At 27.4% G+C, this 21,966-nt stretch overlaps 1 protein-coding gene and 1 non-coding gene across 3 annotated transcripts in view; one reads left to right on the top strand and one right to left on the bottom strand.

The window, feature by feature from the left end:
• LOC107161452 (carbonic anhydrase-related protein 10-like) overlaps window positions 1-17,153 on the bottom strand; it is a 229,519-nt gene extending 212,366 nt beyond the window's left edge. Inside the window, exon 1 of one of the 2 annotated variants that reach the window (XM_089217208.1) lies at window positions 16,869-17,153. The gene's annotated coding sequence lies outside the window, so the exon portion shown is untranslated. Of the gene's footprint in view, window positions 1-13,448; window positions 13,468-16,868 lie in introns of those variants that run through there. The other variant, XM_089217207.1, reaches the window with a different exon arrangement.
• Window positions 8,618-8,689, top strand: TRNAP-CGG (transfer RNA proline (anticodon CGG)). The gene has a single exon. It is a non-coding gene; the product is annotated as a tRNA-Pro (tRNA).
• Window positions 17,154-21,966: the final 4,813 nt, after the last annotated feature.

The raw sequence follows: 21,966 nt of genomic DNA on the forward strand, positions 1-21,966 counted from the left end.
AATACAATCTACTAGTTGGTGATCTACTATATAATATACAGTGATTACGATAAGTGGAAACACTCAATAACTATGTGTAGGCTTCATATATTTCAATTCTGCTTTTTCGGCTAACTAATAAACATTATTATAGGTACACATTTTCAAATAATTAGACTATTTGTTTGACAGTTAATTTTGCGCATGCGCACAACAAATTTTTTTTGTAAATAGCATGATCCATTTTTGATCACAAATTATTATTTTTTAATGAATTTTAGTGGTTGAATTTCTTTTCCAAGTCAAAAAATGACCGAGTTATAGCAATTTGATTTTATGTTATTTGCACGGGTATAATAACAGATTATAAAATACGTAGTTAGTAATATTGTGTCTATATTATTATGGATGCCAATATTTTAACAATCATCGAAAGTTAAGTTTCAAAAAAAAAAATGTTCTCATATCGCTGTATACCTGATACCGTATTCGAAGAGGATGGATGCATTATTATTAATTATTCTGAGAAATAATATTCATTTCAGCAAAATTCGGTTATAATCAACTATAACAGCTACCATATTTTGTTATCAATAAAATAAAATACACTGTAAATTATTATATGATGGCGGATCTCATTCATACTTAATATTTTCCATATCATTGTTGACCGAGCTTTGGAAACAAATCACAACTAAATGATATGTCTGTAATATATTATGTATAAGTATGATATTTTACATAATATTATTGTAGTTTGTTTTCGATTTGCATTTTCCAACAAAGTCCTTATATTATACAATATCTTGTGAATATAATTTAGCTGAACAATTTTTCCTGAAACACGTTGTAGTTTGCTTATTAGATATTGTAATAAAATATTATGCTTGATAAAACAATATCACTATACCTACGTCCTATATGGAATATTATAAAGGCGCTCGGCTAATGGTGGATTATTATTTTGGGATTAAAATTTAGTTAGTATATTTTTAATTATAAAACATTTTATACGACGTGATAATGTATAATATAATATAGTAAAATGTCTTTCGTCATTAATTGAATTATTAATTTCTAACATTATAATATTATCAAACTGAATGCGTTTCGCGACGTTTAAATTACTCGGGCCTTGTAAATAAAGCTATATTTAGATTATTAAGATTTCCTTAGGTTTACCTGCAAGGTGATAAACTTAACTAACTACTCTCATCATCACGGAGAGAAAATTTAATTAATGGTTGAACAGCTTTAACACTTTAGCTTTTTGAACACAAACTTTAAGACGTTACACAATATTTTACAATTATCTACAGTGATATTTTTGTTTAGCATTATATAGTTTTGTGCTTTTTTCACTTCAATCGTCTCGACTAATAAAATTATGCTCAAATTATCAGTTAAGTAGTATGCATATTATAATTTATATTAACGAAATTAATGTTCATTAGGAAGTACCAAGAATAAACGCAGAGTATTGAACTCATCAATAATTATTTTACGAACCTATTTACTTACAACGAACTTTAACGAATTTTATTGGCTGATTTTTACGTCAAGTGTATTTGATAGACAATAATAATATACTTATCTGAATTAAAAAAAAAAAAAAAAAAAAACTATATTAATGCAAAGTTGAGTGGTGAGACTGCACTCATTCTGAATTTATATGTATATTTTAATTAGTTAGTAAAGTTGTAAATTATCAACGTATAACTATACAAATTCAAAGGTTGTATGAAGTTTCAATAAATTAAAAACCTATTTACTTTTTGTTTCTGATTAACAATATGTATTACGTTTACTTGTTGGTGATCTTCATCAAGTCAGAGCAGAATAGAAATTATTTCCACACATAGCTTTAAGTTTACTAACGTTAATTGACATTAAACTGTGTTTGTGTGACAGAAAGTTTTCTTCAAGTCTGTTTAATTGCACATTTGCAAAGATAGGTAATAATTAAACAGTTATCACAGTTTAAATAGGTACCGTATTTAATTTATTATTAAAATGAGACAGTTATTTTAAATGCATGGTTTAAAGCTTAACAACATTAATTGACTTTAAACTGTATCTGTGCGACATTAAGTTTACTCTAAATCTGTTTAATAACCAATTTGCACTGGTAGCTAGCTAATAATATTAAACAGTAGTATTATAGCACACGGATTATTAATAATTGTTAATAATTAATAAATATAATGTTTTAACAAAGCCTCTTCACTCAAAATATTCACAAAAAATTTGTTTTTAATTGTTACAAGTATTTTTTATTTTTATATAATAAGATATATATATATGTATATTTATATTAAATCGATTAAAAATGAAATATTTATCTTACTATATTTAAGTATAAATACAAAACAAAAACTCATCTCATTTGTCTACTTAATTTGTTTTTTATTAACATCATTTTTTTTGTTCGTATAGGTATGTACTTGCATTTTTCACAATCTGTATTAATAAATAAAAAACAAAATGTGCATCCTAAGTTACTTCTTTATCTATCTCTAGTCATACCTTAAATTTTGATCTTATGCTTCTCCAGAGATTTTCAGATGTCACCCCGAGGAAGTCTATATTATGATAATAATAAATAATAATAGGTACTACTTATTTTAAATTTAAATATATTACTATCTTTCTAATACCACAATAATATCGATATACATTTATGTATTTTGATTCCACACAGCATTGTACGATTTTTTATCAAAAATAATATGATTTTAAAATGTATATTTATGATATGACATAGGTAATAAAAGAATGTGATCATATAGAATATGTATTCAATAATTATGAAATTAATGGTACGAGAAGGGATTCCATCCGCTGATAGAATCCAACCTAATAATTATTATTCTTGTTATAAATTTATTATACTTGAAGAAATCACTGCTTCATTGACATTTCAATGAAACGCTTTGGATTCCAAATGAGAAACTTACACAAGAGTGACATTTTGAGATTAACAGATTATTTTTGACTACACAAAGAAAGATACATAACAAAAAAATCTATAGCTCATACATTACCCTATAATAATTAGTACATATAATATAATTATGGTATATCAAATAAAATAATTACTATATACAAAATTATTGAAATACAGTATAGATAGTTCAATATTATTGGTTTAATATAAAATATCAGGCATACAATTACTATGAAATAATTCTCAAAACTTAAATATTTCTAGAAACTTTAAGGTCGAAGTTAAGATTATCGCGGAAGACTGTTCGAATGCACTATTCGAAGCCTAAGTTTATCACATTTATTTTTTAAATAAATAAATAAATTTATTTATATTTTTTAAATTTGTTATTAATCTCATCTGTAATTTAAATATATTTACGCAGTTCAGTAAATGTTCTTTTTACTTAACATATTTCTGACATGACACAAAGTTTTTTTTTTAAGAATTTTAACTTCTGACTTCATTTTTATTGTAAAAGTATAAATTGACTTGTCCCGTAATAAAAATAAAATAATTTCATTAGGTATTTAGACATTAGTTGAATTTTACTGTCATTTTGTTTTGAAATATAATTTTGACGAGACCGATCTTTGATCATTGTTTTTATCCTGTTTAATAGGTACCTAAATGGCAGAATGAAGAACAAAATTGTATTTAGATATGATGCATATTAAATTTAATCAACTTTATATATATTTAATATCATTAAGATTATACAATAGTATTTATTTACGTTATTAAAAAATATTATAGTCTGGTAGGTATTATTATATAATATTTGACGGAGTTAAATACACAAAATGTTTAAGAAAACCAATAAATCCGTCAAGATTCTATAGAAAGTTATGATTTGTGTGTAAGAAAATTCACCTAATAGAGTAGAATTTATAAGAAAATCTTCGAAATAAGTTCATAATTATTATTCAAAATAATAATAACATACCTATTATACAAAAAATAATACACATTTCACGATACCACAAATATTACACTAGTTTTTAATGAACAAAAAAAAAAAAAAACAACAACAAAACAATACCAGCTAGTATACTGTAATTATTTGGCCAACACGTTCTTCTTCGACTGCCTGCCATAAAACATTAAGTCTTAATTGCTTTCTGTTGCATACGCAATGTGTGAAAAAATTATTAATGTGCTCAATATTTAGATTACCTACCTATATTCAAATAATTACTATCCATATTATGAATTTTATCGTATACACTTGCAATTGAAAATAATATATATGTATCGTATAAATAACGTATAATCGTCGGGTGTTCCTATTTCAAATAACTCCCACCCACTCCAAAATTTTTTTTTAATTGTTTGCATAACTGTTGAAGAAAGTGTTTTCTGAGAACGCACGTGCAACGGGGATTTCCGGAAAAACTAGGGTTCTCGGACGTTCAACCAGAAAACGGTTTAAAATTTCTAAATTGTGATAATGCAACTGAGAGTACCTACTGCTGCTGCTGTCTCTCAAACGCCCCGTAATTTCTCCGTTGAAATGTGTGTTTTTTTTTCTCTCCCCTCCTCCTCTGGGATTTGGGTAATTCAAATTCACCACTAACATTAACCACCTATAGTATATAATATATATATAACACACACATACTAGGTTGGTATACTTATTCCAAGAATTTCATTCACTTAGTTCTGGTGTTTTCCGCGTTATATATGTGACGTGTGGCAGCTCTATGCCTCACCTTTGTGTTTGGTTTACATCTTGAAATGCGGTATGGATATAGTGGGGGTAGAAGGAAGGTTTGTCAGTCCACTTCATAGTCTCGCGAGACTTGCGTTTAAGAAAGAAAACTAAATTTAAAAAATTACATTTTTCTTTGAATAATAATTATTTCAGTGGTTATGTGGGTAGTGGGTACATATATAATTCAGTCATTCGTATTATTCGAAGTGTGATTAGCACGTATATTATTACAATACTTGGAAACCTTTTCACTCTTTTGATTTTAACTATTAGTTCATACTTCATAATAATTGTAAAAAGGCCACTGTAAAAAAAAAAAAAACATCACACCTTATGATTTCGTTTGTTTCACAAGGTTTATTTTTTAATTAACATATTAATATCTCGTAGATACAAATTATTATTACACTGAAATGCTATGATAATCTTTGTAAGCCTATGGGTACTCCACGATTACTCTGAAAATATAGTTAAAATATTATTAAGTTTTTAAAACCCGTATTATTGCATAACTATTTTAGCAAATAATATACAAGAAATATTCAAGATTCTAACTCAAGCTGTTCAAATACTTTTGGGAAACAAAAATGCAAATATAATATATATGCCTAAATAGGTATCTATTTGATTAAAACTAATTGTATGTAATTAAATTTTGTCATTTTGACATTATGATTAACAGAATACGTTTATGATGTTGAATATTGAAGTCACAATTATTGCAAAAAATAAAAATAAATCTAATAAGTCAGCTAAAAATAAATATTGAAATATTCAATACCAAATAATTATGATTTGATTGTACGTTTGAAAGTAAAAATAATTAGAACATATAACTACGCATTGTAATAAAATAATTAAATATCAGTTAAACTATTGAAATAAATTAAGCAATATTACTTAAACGAAAGATACATAGATACATTAATTTTATTCTAGGTATAGTTACATTGATACAACAACCATCGTTGTAACTATAATGTTTTTTTTTTTGTTAATTCACGTTTAAATAACACGTAGGATTAAATACGCCGACATTTATTGTACAATGAACAATAATATTGTTATTTAATAAGTAATAACATTAATAATAATAATTTATGTGGTCGTACACTCAATCTGCGGAAACGCACTAAGCGTACGTACTGACAGTAGTTGCTAGCTCGTGGATGGGTGACCCCCTGGATTTTTAGGAACACATACATAAATATGTGTTACAACACTACCAACTTAAAAACCTGCAAACAAATACACAAAAATGACCCCTAGCGTACCACACCCAATGGCCTATGTTGCCGCAAATTCCCTCTTAAAAAAAAAAAATAATCATTTATGTTATATATGAACACAATTTATATATTATTTAAGAACACGAAACACCGATTTATATTAAGTTATTTTGAAAATATCACTATAAATATTACTACGCTATGCGTTGACAGTAAGTATAAAAAATAAATTTTGCAATAATAATTTTAACGGTCTATTTATATCAAAAATTATTGATAATAAATAGCATGTGTCCATAAACCCATTGTGTGCAAAAAATATTTGTTCAATGTTAATATTAAAAAAAAATTAATTATATCTATGTATAATATCATAATACAAAACATACGAACAAACAATATATATATATATATATATATATATATATATATATATATATATATATATATATATATATATATATGTTCAATGGCGTACTTATAAAGGATTTAATTTTAGCTATGATTGAAAACCTAAACCTCTGGGAGGGGATGTAGGGCCAGGGGTGGATTTAAGGATGTGGTGGCCCCTGGGCGGAATGCATTGTGGTAGCCCTTACACATAAATAAGAAAATATATTTTTTTACTTATTAAATAACATTTATGGTCATATTTAGTATACTACTATAGTAGTAACAATTCACTACTTATTTAATAATAAATAATTATAAAAACAATCAAATCAAGTATAACTATAATATAAGTAATATCATCATAATATTAGGTGTAAGTAATTAAATAAAGAATAATAAAAATAATAATATCAGGTAATTAAATTAAAGGCTTGGAACTTTTCTTAATTTCATTTGTACAAACTTATCAATAACGTTTTGAAAATCAACACCGATTACGGATGGCATAAAAACCTATCTTATCTAGATTCTTTGACACCGTTTATTGTCAACAAACGCGAATACATCTATTATTATAGTTAGTAAAATTAAATTTTTTAAATGTCCAAATAATGGTCAATATTATTCGATTACATATTATGTGTAAACATGAGTATTTAATATATAAATACAATATTTTTTCTGTATCCTAATTTAAATATCATAACATTGGTGGGGCTCTGAATTTGTGGGAGCCCCTGGGCTGCAGCCCACTCAGCCCTCCCCTAAATCCGGTCCTACAGTAGGACTATATATACCACTTACTATGTCTGTGAATGTTTTATTTAAATGCACCTTTTCATAAACAAATTTAAAATATTGAAATTTCGATGAGGACATTACTGTTAAAGGTCCAACGGTAATACTACACACTTTTATAAATAAAGTGTTTAAACTTAACGTTAGTTTTCGTCCGATTAGCAACGCTCAATACTATAAATTAGTGTACATTATTATAATGAATCAAACAAATTCCACATCACTGTTTGGTTGCTCGAGGTTAAATACTATATTTTAACGTTTTGCATTTATTTTGATGTTTAATATTTAATAATTCGTGTACTTATTATATAAGCATTCCGATTTACGATTAATAATTTTTGATTGGAAATCTATTTCTTTTATATTCATAGTTTACATCGTTTGCATCCAAGTTCTCAAAACATAATACATAAAATAAATATTTTATTTATAAGTATAAATATACTTTATAGATATATGAATAAAAAAAAAGTTAAAGAAATATTTATGTTTAAAAAGTTTAAACATTTTATATCTTACGTAAAATATTATAAAAATTAATTAATATATATATCTATTATTTTTGGACAAGAATATACCTATAATTATATTACTGTAAACGGTTAACTTAAAGTGCAATATTCTTTAATAATCTAATACAATAACCGTAGAACCTATTTGATATTTAAGTAAATTTAGTAAATATATGATATTATATAACATTAATTTTATATGCATGATAAAATAATAATAAATGTCTAGTCATAATAATTCATGACAATATATCTGTAAAACGAATTGAGTATCCACTATGAATAATAACAAAAAAATACATAACACTTAAACGTAGGATACAACTACTGATATCCCAGAGTGGTGACAAACTTATGATTGTGAATTAATAATGTTCGTATATTTTTTTATCGTGATCACATACATTATTTCATAATAACAATACGGTTACCACCGTGATTCAAATAAGACGGATGCCAATGATTTTTTTTTTGACTTGAAAAGTCCCAGCCGAACCATATATATGTCATAGGCCATTTGTAAAATTGGTCGTTGCGATAAAGTAGGCACTTTTTGAACTATTCTTCTTATTTTTCCAAACGGCCTGCTGTTTTCCAGGATTATTGCATACGGACTAATAGAACTTAGGCCTTTTAAGACCTACAATCATAATAATATAATAATAACCATTTTATTTGATATTTTACACAATATGTATTTTAATTTAGTTTTTCAAAATGCCCTACAACATACATAATTTTTGTCGCCGTGAGTTTCAACGAAATTAGCGTGGACTTAATGATTCGGCGGCGTCCTCTCGTTGGTCGCAGTCGCAGTGGCACCGCATCAGCTCTTTCACAATACGCACGGCTGTTTGGATAGGCAAAACGCGTAATCACACTCGCATCTTACTGCGAAGGTATATTGTTATTATACGAGTACATACGGTGATAGTAATTTACTGTATAAACGCGTACGATCCGTCTAAACTAAGCCATGAGTCTTGAACTCTTTCACTCAACCGGCCTGTTGGTCTAGGGGTATGATTTTCGCTTCGGGTGCGAGAGGTCCCGGGTTCAAATCCCGGACAGGCCCGCGTTTAAATTTTTGCCGTTTTTACCGTCCTAAGTCGGACACGAAGACGGCGAACGCGTTCACGCCAGAAGATCGTCCGGCCGCGCGACGACTTTCACCCAAGACCGGTCGCGCGCGCACGAGTGACTAATATCGCCACGTCTACCGCAAACGTCCATGTTTCCTGGACAGAGAGAGAGAGAGAGAGAAAGTACCATTTCCCTTGTACCACGTCGTCGGTAGAGCTGCCCCACCTCAAATTGACCAACGACTTCAATCGCAGCCCATTTTATTTACGAATATATCAGAGCGAGTAAGTTCAGAGTAAGACGAAAGCCAGTCATGTTTTTGACACGTTTTCTTGAAATATTTTTTTTCATCAAAATGCGACCAATAGGTATAAACGATCATGATTAATGCAGTTAAAGCTACGTGAAACTTACGATTTTACGTGCACGTTAATTTCGTATGATATAGTTTCTGAATTTTTGAAGATCCTAGTTGATGTTATGGTGGAGTGGTGTTTGAGGAGGAGGAATATGGGTTAGGTTATAATAATGATTCATTTGTACAATTAATTTTATAAGTTAATTTTCTATTATTATTTGTAATTCTACCTAGCATTGAGGTCAACGTTTCTTTAAATGATTTAACCATCTAAAATAATATAGCATAAACTATAAACGTAAAAGAAAATCAATAATAATATTTTAGATTCTAAGTGGAGCGAGGAATAATGTATTGATTTTACCATGATGTATGTTTTTTATATTATTTAATTATTTATTTTTTATTTTTTTGTGTCTGTCATCACGTTTTCGAGCAGTAAAAGTGCTTCGATTTTCGACTTTAGCGATCAGAAAGTGAATCTAGTTGGTACTTGGGGGGGGGGGGGGTCAAAAGTAAAAATAATCGGGATAAACAAACTAAAAATTAAGGTTTTCGACAAAATCGATTTTGGTTTTGATGTAACTTTAAAACAAATGACCATAGATTCATGAAATTTTCACCGAATGTTTATATAAGTATATTCTATTTACCATGCGATTTTTACTTGCAAAAAATTTTTACTTACAAAACATTTCGACCTAAGTTGAACTATTTATAGGCATATGCAATTTTTGATCATTATTAGTTTTTTTAAATAATATCGATAAAAATTTATTTGATGGATAGAAAAGCTTGGAAATTTTATGCAAGGATCTTAACATACGAGTATGTTTACAATAATAGCAGTTGAAAAATAAAAGAAATATACATAGTCATAATTTCTTTTACAAGCTTCCAAACTTTGAATTTTGACAATATACGTAAAAATCACGAAAATTCACAAATTATTTTAAGCTAGAAATTCATAAAACATTTTTTGTTGAATCTAAGATTTGAAATTTTTAATAATCTATAATATATCCTAGACAGATAAACCGTCTCCGCTCAGAATCGTTTTTAGTATACAATGATATAATATCATAGGATACAAATTTAATTCCATCCATTACTGTTACCCACTTGTAACCTACTGTACCTACAGCAGAGCGACATCCACGATTTACCCGTTTTTTTTTTTTTTTTTTTTAAGATGAACATCACAAATCTTAAAAGCTCTCAAATGAGTTACATGCATCTTTATATGTATCTGAAATACATTTATTTGTAATCTCTATAATCTATTTATTTATTTTATTTTTAACTTTATTAGTATTATATGCAGTGTAAAAAATGAATAAGCTTGGGAGAGGGGATTACAATTTTTTTTTGTTCATGGTTGCCATGTCTTAAACTTTACATAAAATATTATGAACTACACTTTTACAGTTGTATAATAATTATATTAAGTTATTTTATATAGTAAATATCTTCTGTTAATAATATTGTCACATCTGAATACAAAAATAACATCATAATCTAACCAAACGTGTAAGATGACCTGTTGTTTTAAAATTGCAAGTTGAAACAAATTTGGTTATTGATTTTGAGACCAATACATTCTTCGCTCAGCTCCGAAAATAAAATCAGCTTGTGACAACGGTTTAGTTATTTTATTAAACTAATAACTATTATTTTCATCAAAATTTGTGTATTTAAGTCTATTTATTTATTAAGATTAAATTTAGACAAAAATGAAAGTAGGTACTTCCAAAGAGCGATTAAAATGATAAAACTTGAACGTCCATTTGTTATAATTCGCTTAATTAATAATTCAAACAGCCATAGGTACCTACACTTGTTCAATTGAATTAATTGTTAAAACTTATAAATGTTATTATAGCTATAATGTAATTAAGTAATACTAACAATATTGTTGTGTATTTTTTGTCGTTCGAAATTTTTGAAGCACTGTTATAATAAAAGTTCCCTTTTTCAACAATTTCAATTTCAGTCATAATAACATACATTTTACTAATAATATTATCCATTTATGAAAAATCATGAGATCTGTCAAAATTACGATCCAATCTATGTATTGAGTTGGGTGTAACAGTAGAACTGCAAGCAACATACAATGTTACTTATTTTAATTTAGTATTTATATTTGAACATGTTTTTTTCTATTTACATTATACATTTTTACTTAAATCTGTTTATAAATATAATTTTCCATTTGAACCAATCTCAAAGCAGAGTTCTGAATGTCTAAGTACATTGACACGGCATGACGGACATTGAAATATCTACTTCCTATATAGATAAGATAAGATTCCATCTAGAAAAAAATGATCAAACTCTCCATTATAATGACAGAATGGCCAAGCCATATTATTTTTATATATTGGTAATAATTTGAATTGTAGTTTTATCGATGTAGTGCAATCCAGTATAGTATCTTCATAAATATTATTAATAGTTCAAATATTTTTTATAACTGTATACGAACTAAGTATAGTATATTATAAATGTGTTTTGTGAGTTGTAAACCATGATAGGCAAATGCTATTGATATTAGAATTGTCCATTTTAGCGGAGAATGCAACAGAAAATGCAACATTTTTTCATATCATACTCGAGCTGATAATATTTTCATAACACAATGACAATATAATAATATGTTCATCAGCCAAATGCACACAAATTTGTCTATAAAATGTTCCTTAACATTTAGAATCAAGTATAGTAAAACCCAACAGTGATTAAACTATGTTGATGTTTTCAATACCTATAATATTTCTTTCGTGACTGAATTATTCGGATTTGAAATAATAATGCAGTGATGTAACAAAACTTTACACAATAGTACAACTGTATTCCGGCTAACAATATAAATGTGCGATATGTTACTTTAATTTCGGTCGTCAAGACACGTTGTATATCATATGTGCCATGATGTAATTTTATTTTTGAAACCACAAATTAATTAAAAGCCCGGTCTTTAAAATATTTTATTGTTTAAAAAAATATTGTTCTATGTAGGTATGTTTACAAAAAACGAAAATCCATTATATTCAGTCAGTGAATAGATACAAATGAAAACTGTAAATATTTCATGAGTTTATATTATTTCTTCTTTAATAAATTACACGTTTGTGCTTTTAATCACTCAAATACCTCTTACACTGTCTTGTCTAAAATCGTAATAAATTCAAGTATTAATTATAAGGGTTTAATTTGAAAGCAAACAATTAGGTACATCTGACATTATTAATATCTATTATTAATTATATTTTGTATTCAGAGATTTATTGGATTTTGTTTATAATATTCATGTGATGATCATTGACATTCACTAAAAAAATTACAATATTTCAAACATATTATTGAAATTTAATTTTTAAATTTATTTCTAACACAAATTGCTCATTTAGGTGTATTAATATATATATAAACAAACTTAATATTGCAATTTTCATTTACCACCTATATAAATCCATATATTTTCATCGAAAAATTCTTTGTTGATGATTCTTTGCTTTGCTTTGTATATAAACAGTTAAAAAGCATGTTTAAAATTAAGTACGGTGATAGACTGATATAAATATAATTAATTTTTAATACAATTGTTTCTACCTTTTAAAAATCAACCAATCCGTATAGACTTTAATAGTGTACAAAATGCACATATTAACAACCTATACCTAATTGATATAATTATAATATAGTTTATTCACATACTAAGAATATAAATATTACAGAATAAGTTGCAAAATTGATTTTAAAAATTATACAAATTATCAATATCAACCGGTTTAAAAATTCATTAACTTATTATCAATTACATAATTCAATTGATTAATCTCTTTAATTTAAAGAGATAAATGAAAACAGACATTTAAAAAAATTCATCTTTGAATGTAGTTATGATAGAATATTCAATTAATCCTGTAAAATCTTTAAGTAAAGCATGTTCAGTAACTCTATGTTATGTGTAGAATGAAAATAATATATTAAGATAGGTATTTTATATTGATTACTATGCAAGTACCTAAAGTATTTTTTAAATAAAACGATAACTCTTATTTAATTGTTATTTAATAGTAGGTATGCATAATGATATACGCTAATGATGTAAGTACAAAGTTATCTCTAGTCTTTAATTCTACTAAGACACTTATTAAATTTATAAGTAAATAAATATACCTACAAATACTGGAGATCAATCATTTTAACACAAACAACAATGAATTGGTTGTAGATATTGTTTATTAATAAAGTAAACGTATTTAAACGATTAAAATATAATTAGGTTGTACGTTGCTTTAGTAATTACGATTTTATTATCACCACAAAAATAAATTAGTGTTTAGTTATAAAGGTAGTATTGTATTTTTATAATAATTATACTCACGAAAAAATGTCTTGAATTTTATTTTTCATCAAATAATTATTGGCTACCTACGGAAATGTTAGTAAATTAAAAATTTGCTTTAATTATTTCTTAAATATATGTTATTTACTATAAAGCACCTACAATTTATTAAAATATATGATGACATTTCTGCAAACGTAAAACATAAACGGCGTGTTCTAAATTAAATAGGTGCTTCAAAATAAATTACAGTAGTTTAAGGGAATAATCCACAGAGTTAAAAATATGGTTACCATGATTTTTTTTAATTTGACAACGATATATTACAATATTATCGGATTTAGAAAAAAAAACCTATGTGAAGCCGATTTACTGGCAAATATAAATTATATTTTCGTTGAAAAGTTTAAAACTTTTATAAAAAAAAAAAAAAAACTAGCGGGATTACCGAGATTTTTCGAGATTATTCGAAAACCTCATTCTTCAGTTGAATTTCAAACCTTACTACCTGTGTTCTTCGAGTACCTACTTAAAAGTCTATACAAAAAGTTGAAAAAAAATATTTTTCAAGTATTGAATTTCTTTATAACTTATGAATTTGAACGTAAAAAATATTATATTTGTTTGTCAAATCCATCAAACATTAAAATTTTGAAAATTTCTAAAATATATCATTAGCTAATAAATTATTCACTAGTTTCTAACTGTTTGTTAATTGAATACGTAGTACGCAAATTATAATTAAACTAAATAGCAAATCATAATATTAAGTAGGTATCTAGAAATATTTCCATCATCCAGTAAATAATTTGGAAATAATTTAGTAATAATTAGTACAGATGATAACACAATATGCGGTCCGTAAAGCTCATTAATGTTTGTGTTTCATAGTGGAAAAACAATTCATCTTTTATAAATCCTACAAAACAATTTGACAATGATAAAAACGGCTATAATTTCAATTCATTGCTAACGAATACATTTTATTTAAAACGACCATTATTTATAATTTACACGTAATTTTCAATAAGCCTTCGATTGCGAATTTACGCACATGCACACGCCATATTGTGATTTGTGATAAATATAACAATCATTTTTAACAATATATTTTACCTATTTTAATAGCTTTGTATTAATATAATATAATAGATTTAAAATTAGGTAGGTATAATAAATTTACATTCTTTAGTATCTACATTTTTTTTCAACTAGTTAATTACAATCTGATAATATTTGCATGTTTCCAAGGTATTCGTAATTCCCAAATACTTCTTTTTTATAAATATAATTAATATAATATTTAAATATTCGGCCTAAATTATAATTTTTAATTTCACATCCTATGTGTATGTCTAGTCCCAAGTAATGTACGTCACCCAAATACAATCCTGAAACTGTATGTTGTGACTTTGTGAGTGTGTTTTAAATTTAGTTTTTACTCAAATTATCTAGTCTATAAAATGACTCAAATGAAGCTAAAAAAATAAAATATGTTATTTTTGAGAGAATTTGATCGAGAAATTATAATTTACTTTTGAAAGGTGTGTAATTATTTTTATTTATTAATATTATAACTCTGAAGTAGGTATAACCAAAATTTGAACGTCGAGTGATCAGACTACCTACTAAATTTAATGATTGCAAACGATATCAAATTTAGAATATTATTAAATCACCACACTTAACATTAACAGAGTACAATTATTAAGTACTTTTTGTATATTTTGTGTAATTTTTCAAAAATCAATCAAAACATGTGGTTCTAGACATTCAGATGTATAGTAATAGGTTATAATTTATTATAATCAATAGTTATATTTCACCTACTCTGCGAGATATATGTAAAATAAAATTCCTTTAGTGGTCTTTAAAATTATATTTTAAAACATATACATAAATATTAAATATACGCACCTAGTGATTACACTGTTTCGTTTCTATTCTCAATTTTGAGATACACAAAAAAAGTAAAAATTGAATAAAGTTTGGTGCAATAAAATAAATTATTAAAAATTTGGAATGCATTAAATGCAAAAGTAATGTAATATTTCAAAATCTTATAATATTAAAGAATAATTCAAAGTAACGTAAAATATTGAATTTCAACGTACAATTATGAAAACATATTAATTTTTGATAACTTCAAAAATAATTATTTTTAAGCCCAAATCTAACATTAAAATATGTGCTCAATAATTGTCTACTGTAAAATGTTGTCATTTATGAAAATGAGACGAAGAAAAAAAATTAGTACCAGAGTTAAAAAATTCTGAAATATATGTCCACTTTAAGTATATTAACCCACTACACTTATCGTGTGCCCAAAAAATGGACCTTATATGCAATATTAAGATATAAATATAAAGAGCGTTTATATAATCTCTTAGCTTTCAAAACATTGTTTCGTTAAGAAATTTAAATATCAATAACCTGTAAAAACATTTTTTTTAATGTGCTCACTACATAGCTTATGAACTTATAATATCGTGTATGTAAATATACGTAACGTATTATTATTAGACATAAACTATCTTATAAAATAATTGAGTATGTGTTCAAATATTATTAAAATGCTTGAATATGAATTTTAAACACTTTTGAAAAAATAACTGTATTACAAATTATACACATTTTCAGTTCTTATTAATTTTATATTTTCGGAAAATTATTAATCCAAGACCAATTCTAATATAATTATTATGGTATAAATAATATATTTTTAATGGGTCTTTGAACCAGGGCTTGAAACTGATTTTTTTTTACTTCGATTTCGGTTTCAGTTTCGATAGCGATTTCGATTTTTAACGATATTTAAAATCTGTATCCACAATATCGGTTTCAAATCCTGCAGATTGAACCCATCCGAATATTCAAACACCCCGAAAAATAAAACCTATCATGAGTAATATGTTTTATACAGTTACATAAAATGATGTACTTGGAAAATGTTGTACATAATTAATGATGAACATGAAAAAAAAAATTATTAGGTTCAGTTGATTTAAATTTAAATCACGAAAATAAGGTAAAACAAAAAAAAATTAAAGTAGATACTTATATGCATATGGTATGTCACAGAATCCATCGTAAATATTAAGTGGCTGTAAATTACTTTTCGATTTTTTAATCAAATGACTTTTTTTACCGAATTAGATAGGTAATTAAAATGCGTACTTTGGATACTTTTCAAAATGCGAGTATAGCCGTATCTATACTGGATACTCGTGATGAGTGTAAACTGTAAATATGTCTACACAATTTTATTGTTGTTGTTGTTATTTATTATAACAATATTATTATTTTTGTTAATAGGCCTATTGTCACAAATAACGCGTATAATTGCTGCGGTGCGCTAACGGGTTACGAAGACCTGTAGAACGCGTCTTGTGGCGGCAATTTATAAACCATTGTTATTTATTATTTTTATAATTATTATTGTTATAATTTTATACTCACGAATTTACAAAGGTTGCGGGACCCGCGACGGCGTCGTCGGAGGCGACTTGGCGCGTGCGTTTAATACTTAGTCGTTTGTGTGTGTGCGTGTGTCTGTAGTGTGTGCGAGAGCGAATTGAAAGAAAAAATTCTTTCTCGACAAGATAAAAATTTATGGTCTACGACGTTGGGGGGAACCCGAAAGCGCCGGGCGGATACGACTCTCTTGTAGTCGTCGGTGTGTTCGTCAACGGCGGCGTCGCGCGCGTGTCGGAGCGCAAGGGCCGATTGAGTGACGCGGCGGACGCCGTGCGACTACAACACGCGCTCGTCAGACACGCCGCGCCCCCCGCCCACGCCTCCGTGGCAGCCTCGACCGCCGCCGCCGGCGCGCCGACGACCGTCACAATAATAATAGACAGTACGCCGCCGCCGGTCGCGCGCGCACGCGGTTTCCGACGCCGGCCGCCACGCGGTTCGTCGCCAACGACGCCGCCGCCACCGCCGCCACTGTCTCGTCGGCGTTCGACGGGGATTTCCCAGCAGACCGTCCCGCAGTCGTAACCGCGAGCCAGACGTCGCCGGGCACGACTGCGCCGACGAGAGAGTGGCTGGCACGCGTGTTTTTCTCGCCACGAGGGATGACGATAATATAGGAATGATAACGTTAGACGACGATATCAATTTTATTGTATTAATAAACTCAACTAATTTCAGCCAATATTCATATTTGGTAACCATCAATAATAATTATTCACAGAAATATACAGCGTGATTCTCCAAGCACGCTCACCTTAAACGATGGAGTTATTCAAATTCTGATTTTTCAAATTTTTAGATATACCTACCCAGACAATTTTTTCGTGCTATTTCATTAGTATCGCGTGGCGAGAAAAAAAGTTTGTTTTTCAAATGAGAACTCCTTTTCTCATTGTAGATTTTATAGTACATAATTCTTTTTTTGAAATTTCCCTGATTCTAGACAAAAGTTTCTTAGTTATTAAAACGTTAGCGATAAAGATAATAGTCCTTAAAATAAGTTTTAGAGAATTATAAAATAGACGTTATATTATGACTAGGATTTATTATACCTGAGAAATTTGTACAAATCACTAATTTTATTAGATTAATAAATTAATAATAATTTCAAATCACTGTTACTATTATGTACATTTTATGTTTAGAATACAAAGTTAAATAACTCAAAATTTACTCTTACCAATTATGATTCTGACACGTTAATTTTGAAAATAATACATTTCAATTGCATTATTGAAAAAAAAAGAAGTGAGCATGCTTGGTATCATCTGAGCAGTACGAAATTTTCAGGCGCTATTTTTTTATTTTTCCATTCAGTCAACATATTGTACCCACAATATATAAAAAAAAAAAAAAGTTGTCGATAAAATTAATTTTATACGCACCTTATGATATTGTGCTCGTATACTACTCGATTGTGAATATAATTGAGAAACATTGATCATTTATCACTACATCCCTCATTATCATCCCTCAATAAATATAACATTTCAATTCGTTGTTTCTTGATCAGTCTTCGACATGTGATAATAATTAATAACTTAATTACGAAATTACAAAAAAATTTTCTATCAATTTCATTATTATAAAAATCTCACTTCAATACCTATACTAAATACTAGGGATGGGCATGAAATCTAAATATCTGAATTACCCGAATATTCGGAAATCCAAATCCAGATTTGAATCAAATTTTTATCTGGATTTCCCGAATTATCAGGATTTATGGATTTACTTTTTATGTGACTTTAGACTTACAATTATTTTTAATGTATGATAAAATAAATTATTTTATTTAATTTTAATGAAAATTTAACAATAATAATTAATACTTAAGTTTCATGATATAATTGAACAGCAAAATCAATTTGAATAATCCAGATACTCCAGATAATCCGTGAAATTTGGATTTGACAAATCCTAATAATTCGGATTTTTGAAATCCGGAAATACTCACCACTGCTAAATACTTAAATACTTGGTAAGATCGCAAAAGCATTTTTAAATGAAAGTGCCGCAGATGCCACTATTCACCCACTACTCCTTGAGCTTTTTTTAGTTTAAGTTTGGTTTTTCACGTTAAAATTAAGTAAACACACAAACATATGGGATAGAATAATAGTTAATATTATTGAAATTTATATAATAACATATCGTTTGCCCCTCCCCCAAATATTCGAAAAACCATAAACGAATTTTGCAGATATTTTGCATGAAATCCACACGGATTCAACGCCTAGTTCAAAAATGACCCTCCCCCAAAATAGAAATGTATAAAGGGAAGGTAGCAATATGACTCATCAGCTACTCTCTTAGTAAAAATGAAAATGTTTGGATTTTTTTTTAAAAATAAGTAGCAAACAATTGCATGAACTTGCAATGATCTTAAAAAATATATTAATATATATATAGGTATAAAATCAAATCATAGAACATTCAAAAATATAAAAATAAATATTTTGCAAATTAGTTTCAAATAATTGCTAATTGATCATCAAAAGTTGAAAACGAGTCATTAAAATTATTTAAGCTTAAAATTAATGAGGGGGGGGGGGGGCTAACTTAAAGCAGAAAATATGGCAACGTTTTGAAAGCTAATTGGAAATTGGTTTTTAATAAGTACCTATAAATAGTATTTACAAAAAAAATCAAAAATTAGATTTTAAATTTTTTTTATTCGACTTGGGAATAATTTACCATTGAAACAAAGTCGAATAAAAACAGTCCATTTAAGTAAATCAGGAAAGTTCAAAAAAAGATAATTCATAAAAAAATCCCAAGTTAAATATGAAATCCAAAATCTAAATTCTTCATTCAGTACCTATAGATTTGTTATTAAATTAGGACTTTTTTATTCAGTTTTATATTTTTGTTCAATTTGATTTTAAATTTGATTTATTTATTTAAAACTAAATTTCAATCAATTTTCAAGAAGTTATATTTTTCTTTTCAAATCGATCGGAAAAAGTCAGGGACAGACAAAAAAAAATTTGGAAAAAAATAAATAATAATTGATTTGTAAATTCTAAAAATCTATTTGCAATTTGTAATAAATTTTTGTAAAAAATTATGACATATTTTTTTAATAGGTCGGACAAAGGATCTGCGTAAAGTTTGTTCCCTAGCTGTAATGGTTTGTTGCTTAGATTATTTTAATGACAACAAATTCTGAAAATCAATATACAATCAATTTGTAAAATGTCGACAAATTTTTCAAATTTTCCATGAATATTTGTGTAATACTTATTATAACATGATTTTTTTTTCCTGGTTGGAAAGATGGGAGAAGGAGATTCGGGTGAATTTAAAAACTAAACTTGCAAATTCGTGTAAATTGTATGCTAAATATCTGTAACAAAGATCCTAATAATGTACATTTTTACAATGAGGGATGGGGAGCTGGCGAGACGTGTTGCTACTTTCTTCCTCCCATGAATTCAATTTTGTTGGGAGGAAAGGAGGGCTGCATGAATTTAAAAACTAGGTTAGCGAATTCGTGAAAAACACGTAATAAATGTCTGCATTATTTGTGGTCATGTATGGTAGTATAATGGTCCATTAGTTTAACTACAACATTTAAATCAAATACATATAAAAAAATCTAAAGAATAACCCAGGCCATGATGGATCTATAGAATCTTCAATGAGTAATTTTGGGAGTAGACAATTGAGAACAACAAGTGATTGAGATGGACAGATGGAGATGATTGGTGGTAGCAGTAATATTGGGTACTTAGAGGGTGTTATCCATTTGCACCAAACAAAAAAAAAATCCTTATTGGGTATCATTGTATTATTTATATTTGTGCCAAATTTACCTGCCTAAATATTTTAGTGCACACTTCGAGAAACACTTACTTTAAATTATTTATACTTACATAATAATGAATTTGTAATATTTAAATTATTTATTTGTATTGATTAGTTTTATACGTATAGGCATTTTGCATTATCCAGAGAGTACCACAAGGAGGCGACTTCTATTATTCTCCAAAAATGTATTGTGTTTTTGTACAGTTTTTGTAAATTAACATAATTTATTATAAGTGTAAGTTTTTATCAAATGTACAAATCGTTAAAATGTTTATGGTATAATATTAAATAGAATAGTTAAATGACATTTATTTGATAAAAACATACCGTTCAATTGTTCCTGCTTTAAATTTTTGTATTTTTTTCGATGTCGATCTATAAATTTTTTATCCTTGGACACCTTTGTAAATGCACACTATTTAATTTAATGTAGACTTAAGTTTAAATTTCATGAACAACACTTAACCAGATACTAATTAGTGGAGAAATAGGATTAAAACTTTTGTTAAAAAAAAATATGAAAATATTCACACGTTTTAATTGTTCTTATTAATGCCGATGTATTAGATGCAAAAATACTCTGTGGAGATAAATCTTCAGATAGTACATAAGTATTGGTTAAATAGTCACAGTAATTTGTTAATTTGTCATTTACTGGGCAGTCAGATAGCAGGTCTTCAACAAAACAATTTGATACATTATCTGATTTTAAAAATACTAAACCAAATATATATCGTTTCCACTTACCAATTCTGAAAATTCTTCTTTATAGAAAGAAGTTAAACAACACTTTTGAATATTTCTCCATCATGTTTGAGTTTAATGAAATGAGTTAGATAAATTGATTAAGCTACTATCGTGTCGATTGATCAACTATGTACTATACGATTCTATATCGATTAAAAAATTGTGCCGTTAACAATATTTATTAGGTAGCAGATGTTCATTTTGAATAAGGTTTTAACGTTAAAAGAAGGCTTAAACGATACATTTTTTTTAAAATTTATGTGTTGGTAGTCGTCTTTATAACTTTTAACCTGATCTAACCTTGAAGTGGCTACACTGCCATTTAAATCATTTTATACTTATTAATAAATTGTTCTTTTCTTTTTGGAGGCACATGAAAATATTATTTTATAGGTATTTACACGTCATACGTATCAAGATTCACGATTAAAGATAAACTATTTCAAAAATATTTAAATTATTAGTATTTAAAATGTAGGTTAAATAGTTTCTATAATTAGTACGTGAGTAGTTTCAAAAT

Source organism: Diuraphis noxia, unplaced genomic scaffold, assembly GCF_037042655.1.
Source record: "Diuraphis noxia isolate RWA-SAM2 unplaced genomic scaffold, SU_Dnox_SAM2 contig0001, whole genome shotgun sequence".
NCBI lineage: Eukaryota > Metazoa > Arthropoda > Insecta > Hemiptera > Aphididae > Diuraphis > Diuraphis noxia.